The 7,737-nt window shown below is 48.2% G+C and overlaps 1 long non-coding RNA gene across 1 annotated transcript; it reads left to right on the top strand.

Moving 5' to 3' along the window:
- Positions 1 to 3,464: 3,464 nt before the first annotated feature.
- Positions 3,465 to 4,835, top strand: LOC120737627. The gene is made up of 2 exons (XR_005696785.1): positions 3,465 to 3,869; positions 3,946 to 4,835. It is a non-coding gene; the product is annotated as an uncharacterized LOC120737627 (long non-coding RNA).
- Positions 4,836 to 7,737: the final 2,902 nt, after the last annotated feature.

Raw genomic sequence — 7,737 nt, 5'->3', positions numbered from 1 at the left:
TGATAAGGGCTCCACTGCTGCGGCGGCTGGGCTCCGCCTCATGAATCTGAAGCAAGGTAAGCGGAGCCTGGCAGATTTTTCAGTTGACTTTTGGACACTAGCGACGCAAGCGGGGTGGGGGCAGGAAGCATTAAAGACGGCACTGCTAAATAATGTGAGTGAGGAGATTAAAGATGAACTGATGGTGCGTGAGTTACCCTCCTCTTTAGGTGCGATCATGTCCCTATGCATCCGAATAGACGATCGCCTGCGTGCACGGCGAAGCACGCAACGTCGCTTCGCTCAGCCTCGGCCACCGAGGGACGCCTCACCGGGGCCTGGAGCGGCACGCGAGCACGGCGAGGTTGAGGAGGAGCAGCCCATGCAACTTGGACGTTCGCAGCTCTCGCCCGCAGAACGTCAACGGCGTATGGCCGCCGGTGAGTGTCTATATTGCGGCCGTAAGGGCCATTTTGCCTCTTCATGCCGCGCACGGGCAAAAGGGCGCGCTCGCCAGTAGTTGAGAGAATACTGGTGGGCGATATAACGACTAAAAGTTCTCTCCCCCGGCTTATGTTACCTGCAAAACTCACCATTAAGAACGTTACCCACTCTCTTCAAGCTCTAGTGGATTCAGGTGCTGAGCAGAGTTTCATTGACGCAGCTCTGGCGAAAAAGCTAAACATCACACTACACGCCCTACCCGATCCACTTGCTGTCACAGCCCTATCTGGGCAACGCTTGTCGGACATAACCCAAATCACAGAACCCCTGTCTCTTACTCTCTCGGGTAACCACTCAGAGCGCATCGAGCTTTTCGTGTTTCAAGCACCGCGCACCCCCCTTGTATTGGGTTATCCATGGCTGCTCCAACACAATCCGCACATCGATTGGAAGAAAGAGAGAGTAACCGTATGACTGTGCGATTGATCTCCTGCCTGGGGCTCCGCTTCCATCTGGTCGTTTGTACAGCATTTCTCAGCCAGAGAGGGAGTCTATGGAGAATTACATTGCAGACTCTCTCGCTGCGGGCATCATTTGGCCGTCGTCCTCCCCAGTGGGAGCGGGGTTTTTCTTTGTTGCTAAGAAAGACAAGACCCTTCGCCCCTGTATCGACTATCGCGGGCTTAACAAAATCACCGTTCGTAACAAGTATCCTCTGCCCCTTCTTTCTTCTGCTTTTGAGTTACTTCAGGGTGCCACGATCTTCAGTAAGTTGGACTTGCGCAACACCTACCATCTGGTGAGAATCCGTGAAGGGGATGAGTGGAAAACGGCCTTCAATACTCACCTAGGCCATTTCGAGTACCTTGTGATGCCGTTCGGCCTGACCAACGCCCCGGCCGTGTTCCAGGCTCTTGTTAATGATGTTCTCAGAGACTTTATTAACCGATGTGCTTTTGTCTACTTAGATGACATTCTCATCTTCTCCAAATCTAAAGCGGAACATGAGGTCCATGTAAGGCAGATCCTGCAGCGCCTGCTGGAGAATAGGCTCTTTGTTAAAGGAGAGAAATGTGACTTCCACATGGATTCAGTGGCGTTTCTGGGCTACATCATCACCAGAGGGGATTTGAAACCTGACCCGGCAAAAGTTCAGGCAGTGTTGGACTGGCCCAAACCACCCGATCGCCGGCAGCTTCAGCGCTTTCTGGGGTTTGCTAACTTCTACAGACGTTTCATCAGGGATTTTAGTAAAGTTGCTCTGCCTCTCTCTAGGTTAACGTCACCCAAGGTGCCATTCCACTGGGACCGGCTGGCTCAGGAAGCCTTCTCTCACCTCAAGGAACGGTTCGCCACCGCCCCGATCCTTCGCCAGCCTGACCTCTCCCTGCAGTTCGTTGTGGAGGTGGATGCATCGGAGTCTGGAGTAGGGGCCGTGCTCTCCCAACAGTTCGAGGGTAAGCTCCACCCCTGTGCCTTTTTCTCTCATCGTCTTTCCCCAGCTGAGAGGAATTATGACATTGGAGACCGCGAACTTCTGGCCATAAAGCTGGCTCTGGAGCAGTGGAGGCACTGGCTGGAGGGGGCTGCACAGCCGTTCATTGTATGGACTGATCATAAAAACCTCGAATACATCCGCTCGGCGAAATGGCTCAACTCACGGCAGGCCAGGTGGGCTTTGTTTTTCACCCGGTTTAATTTCACCATCACTTACAGGCCAGGCTCCCGTAACGTTAAACCAGACGCTCTTTCCCGGCAATACGCCCCAGTCGGAGAGGAGTCCGACCCTGGATCTGTTCTGCCTACTTCCTGTGTTATTGGAGCAGTTACGTGGGAGATCGAAGAGCTCATCCGGGAGGCACAAGAAACCGACCCTGATCCTGGCACGGGCCCCCCTGATCGACTCTTTGTTCCGGCGGCTGTCCGGTCCCGGGTGCTCCAGTGGGCTCGTTTTTCCTGCCATCCAGGAGTTAACCGCACCACTGCATTCCTGCGCAGGTATTTCTGGTGGCCCGCCCTCATTAAAGACTCACGGGAGTACGTCACCGCCTGCACCACTTGTGCTCAAAATAAGCACTCCAATCAACATCCGTCTGGACGTCTGCAGCCACTCTCCACACCCAGCCGACCCTGGTCCCACATCTCTCTGGATTTCGTCACTGGTCTGCCACCATCTGCAGGTAACACTACAATATTGACCATCGTTGACCGTTTCTCCAAAGCTGCCCATTTCATTGCGCTTCCTAAGCTCCCCACAGCCTTGGAGACTGCCCGACTCCTCACCACACACGTTTTTCGGCTCCATGGCATCCCTGAGGACGTTGTCTCGGACCGGGGCTCTCAGTTCATGTCGCGGGTGTGGAGGGAGTTTTGCTCTACCATAGGACCCAAGGTCAGCCTCTCCTCCGGCTTCGACCCACAAAGCAACGGCCAAATGGAGCGCATCAACGAAGATTTGGAAGCCGCCCTCCGCTGTGTCACCTCTCATAATCAGGCCATCTGGAGCGAACACCTGCCATGGATAGAGTATGCTCACAACAGTCACACATCCTCTGCTACCGGCGTGTCACCCTTCGAGGCATCTCTGGGATACCAACCACCTCTGTTTCCCATGGTTGAAGGTGAGCATACTGTTCCGTCTGTCCAACATCACCTCCGCAGGTGTCGCAGGGCCTGGCGGGCCACTCGGGCGGCTTTACTCCGGACGAAGGAACGGAATAAGGCACTCGCGGATCGCCACCGGACGGGCGCCCCTGAGTATGTGGTGGGGCAGAAGGTATGGCTCTCCACTCGCTTCGTGCCCTTACGTGCCGAATCTAGGAAACTCACCCCCAACTTCATCGGCCCGTTTGAAATCAGTGCTGTGATCAACCCTGCATCCGTCCGCTTGGCTCTGCCACGCAATATGCGTATTCATGATGTATTCCATGTCTCTCAGGTCAAGCCAGTGGTCTCCAGCCCGTTGTGCCCTCCTTCCAGGCCCCCACCGCCCCCCTGGCTCGTGGATGGCCAGCTGGTTTACGCCGCCTCGCGCATCTTGGACTCCCGCCACCGGGGTCGGGGTTTTCAGTACCTGGTTGACTGGGAGGGCTACGGGCTAGAGGAACGTTCCTGGGTGCCCCGGTCGGCTATCGTGGGTAGGGGTCTGCTCCGGGACTTCCACCGCCTGCACCCGGGTAAGCCTGGTGGGTCGCCGGGAGGCTCCCGTTGAGGGGGGGGGGGGTACTGTCATGGTCCCTGTGCCTCCCCGGCCAGCCCAGTGTGGCCACAAGTGTTTGTTGTTTTTCTCTCGCTCTGTCTCTCCTAGCTGTCTGCCTGGGCGGAGCTCTGATTGGGCTCCTGCCCTTGGCCCACGCACCTGCAGCTGATCTCGAGCAAATTGCAGTTCTCTGGCTCTTAAGGCTGGGGCTCTGAGCTATTCGTCGCTGGAATATTGAGTAACTCTCGTTAGTATTGCCTGGCTTCCTTGCGATTCTACTGTTCCCGTGTTTGCCTTCGACTTACCCTCGTCTGTGTAAACAGGTTTACCTGGATCAGCCCTTTTGTGACCCCTGGACCCCGTGAGTAGGAGAGTGAGCTACTTGTGTGGAGACTGTTTGGACGAGGAGCAGAGCGAGTGCGAGAAGTGTGTCTCCCCAGCCTATTGATCCCCGGGACCCTGGTGTTTCCCCCCCTTCACGTGTATATAGTGCACCAGTGTGATTAATAAAGTGTCGTTGAACTGTGCTACCTCAGTCTGCGCCTGAGTCCGTTCCACTCCCGTGACAAGGATGAGCAAAACGCCAAGGGTCGATAAAGCCATATTGGTTCATAAATGTGACAAAAGCCTGGGACATTTTTGTAGGTGCAGATGAACGCGGACTAGATTTATTTAATGTTGGATCAATAATGCAGTTCATATCTCCTCCCATTATTAAAAGGTGAGAATCTAAATTTGGAATAGTTGCAAACAGTGAAGACACAAATTCATGGTCGCCCCAATTAGGAGCGTGAACTGAAATTAGGATAACCTGTCTTCCATATAGCTTGCCTGTGATAATGACGTATCGACCATTTGAGTCTCTAATTACTTTATTCGTGGTAAAATTTGTATTTTTTAAAATTTGATCAATCAATGATCTATTTAATTTCTTATGATCAGCATAAATGTGTTTCTTGAAGAAACATTATGTCAGCGTTTAAATCTTTAATATGCGTCATAACTTTCGTGCGTTTTATTGTGGCATTTAAATTATTCTCACAGCCTGTCCACCAGTGGTTCCCCCTTTGGTTACAGTGGCCACAGTTCGGCGTGGTTCCCCCTTTGGTTACAGTGGCCACAGTTCGGCATCCAGCAGTCATATTATCGTATCAGTCTCGACGAGCAAGCAACTGCAAGTAATTAAAGTCTTCTGAACAAAAATTACACGATAGAAAATAAGTACACACATGGCATCAAACTTAAAATAAACAAAATTATATAAAAAAAAAAATATTTCCTTAAACATCAAACCTAATCCCCAAATATCGTACTTCCCTTTCTGCATCTCCTCGCCTCTTCTTTACTCGTCTCAGCTCTGCAGCTTTTTAACAGAACAACTAAACCCACCCACATTAACAAATATAAACTGTAAGTAAACAGTCAAAAAATATATTCAGTTAATTAACTAGTCCAAGTAATTAAAAAAAAAAAAATTATATATATATATATATATATTATAATAATTTTCATATAATAGTGATGTAAAACTGAAAAAGTATAAGTTTAAAGTAAAAATACCCCACAGGGAATTAATCACCCAAAACTGAACTCTTATTGATCTCAAAGGTTAGCTTCTGTTACTTTATAACTTTTTATTTTAATTCTATAATACCTTTCCAAGCTTTAACCTTGAATATGAAGTATAATATAAAATAAATTACAGCATTTTATACAGTCATAAGTTAACTTTAAGTACAAATTACTTCTGAATCAACTGGGACAGCCCTTAACTAAAATAAGTGAAAATAACCCCACCTTTAGGCTGATGGGTTTACATCAGTCGAAAATTCCGGTACATTGGAATAGTCCTTAAGGACCTTTAAACTGAACCAAATAACAAACATCGCAGTTGTCCTTAAGATAACAATAGATGGTAAGACTTTTCAGGCTCCCGTCTCCATTTAAAGACTTACCGAAACAGAATCAGTTCCTCTTATTAGAAAACTTAATTGGCATTACTCGCATTAGCCTTAAGAGAAACAGCATTAAGGTTTTAAAGTTTGTTAAACAGGTCCCGGGGTTTGTTGGTATTTTCCCATGAAAGAAGTGGCTTCCTCAGGTGATGAAAATCTCTTCGTCTCGCAGCTCTCCAGAGTAATCTGTAAGCGAGCCGGGAAGAGAAGTGTTGGCTGTAGGGCTAAGTTGTAGAGGTCAGCCATCACCGATCGGTACTTTACCTCGTTCCTCAGCGACTTCAGGCGTATAGTCCTCAAAGATCTGAACTGGTGACCCGCGATAGTGGAGCTTGCCTCATTGCTTGCGAGCCTCTCGAATAATCAGCTCCTTGGTCTGATACCGATGAAGACAAATTATTACCGGTCTAGGTCGAGCACCAGGTTGTGGTTTAGCAATGAGTGTCCTATGGGCTCGATCCAGTTCAGGGGGGGACTGAAGAATTTGTTCACAGAGTACTTCAACCAGAAGGTCAGCAAAGAAGTTTGTAGGTCTAGGTCCTTCTATTGACTCTGGGAGACCAGTTATCCTGATATTGTTTCTGCGGCTACGGCTTTCTGGATCAATAGTCTTGGCTTTTAACTTAGTATTACTTTCTGCCAATGCTACACACCTCTCCTCCAGGGCTTGAAGTCGTTGCTCTTGTAGTTCAGCGTGGGATTCCAGCAAATTCATTCACTGACCATGTTCTATAATCGTTCTCTGTATCATATCAAGCCTTGCTTCTAGGGTCGCGAATGAAGTTTTAAAGTCGGCTGAGATGCTGGCTCTGTGCTCTTCTAGCATGTTGGCTATGCTAGTCAACGGCATGCTATCCACTGTCGGAGAGGTGGCCGCGTCATCTTCATTATCTGTCATAATAGTCGCCTTTTTCTTCCTTGGCATTCGTTAAATATGTTTGGGTTTCAAATGTAAGCTGTTCCAATCTTGGTTAGGTTAAATTTTCTGAAAAATATAAACTTTTAAAATTGTCGCTGTGAGGAGCTGAGACGGTACTGCCTTCACATGCTTCACCAAACCGGAAGTCTATCGAAAGGAGTAAAGATCAACACACACACCCCTTTGTAAGCTACTGATATAAACCCTAAAATGAAAATTATTCCACTAAAACTGGGTAAAACTTTTATGCAGTTTTAAAATTACACCATTAAAGCCGGTGGTGCCGGTATGAAAGACAGTGCAGAGACAATAGCGCTCGTCTTAACTGCTTCTTTTACTTCCACCTCTGTGCAGAGAGACCTAGTTCTGGGAATTAAGCCAAGCTGCTGCGGGCACTGAAAATGTGACAGTCGTCTCACATGAATGATGTACAGTACAGTAAGATTTTCCACCCTATCGTCATGGAAACACTGATGAATTCTGGCCAATGTTTGAATACAACTTGCATGTAGGTCAGAGGCCCTGGGATCTCTTTTTTTAAAACTGCATATCCACACAGTACAGATCAGGACTGGGGGAAATAAAATGCGACACCATGCAGCTTTTTCGTCTTCACACTCATTAGAAACCATCAGATCTGCATTGCACTTGATGGGGAGAAAAATCAGAAGTGGGCCAACTTGAGCTGCAGCCCTCGAGTAACTATGATGGAGGTGGCAGGTAACAGGAGGGTTGTTTTAGTCCAGACATACTAACAAACTGCTCTCTGAGTGGTCGCTTATGATCTATTTACAGAATTAGCATTGTCATTACCCCCATGCACATTCGCATGGGACGATCGAAGCCTGTGTCTTACTCAAATTCACCAAGTGGGAACCTCCAGGCCTGAAAATGAAGTTCAATTCAACACAATTGTATTTATATATCAACTACAGTTGCCTCAAGGCGCTTTATATTGTAAGGTAAAGACCCTACAATTTCACAAAATGAATGTGCAATTGTCCAAACCTGAAGTTGCTTCTGTGGCACAGACTTCTATGTTGAAACGCATGGTTTATCAGTAGGAAAACCTATGAAAATGCAGTTAAAATGCAGCAGGTTGGATTGGAGTCTTGGCAGGACAATTCTGGCTCCCAGGCCTTATGTTTGACATTCCTGTCTTAGAGGGATTAAAATAATACATATATTTACGTAGTCTTGATAATGCAGATGGCTTCCACTCATAACAAAATAACTACTAA

This window comes from Simochromis diagramma, unplaced genomic scaffold (assembly GCF_900408965.1).
Source record: "Simochromis diagramma unplaced genomic scaffold, fSimDia1.1 OVJJ01000413.1, whole genome shotgun sequence".
Classification (NCBI taxonomy): Eukaryota; Metazoa; Chordata; class Actinopteri; order Cichliformes; family Cichlidae; genus Simochromis; species Simochromis diagramma.
The sequence above is the reverse complement of the archived record's forward strand: the minus strand, read 5'-3'. Positions and strand labels throughout refer to the sequence as shown.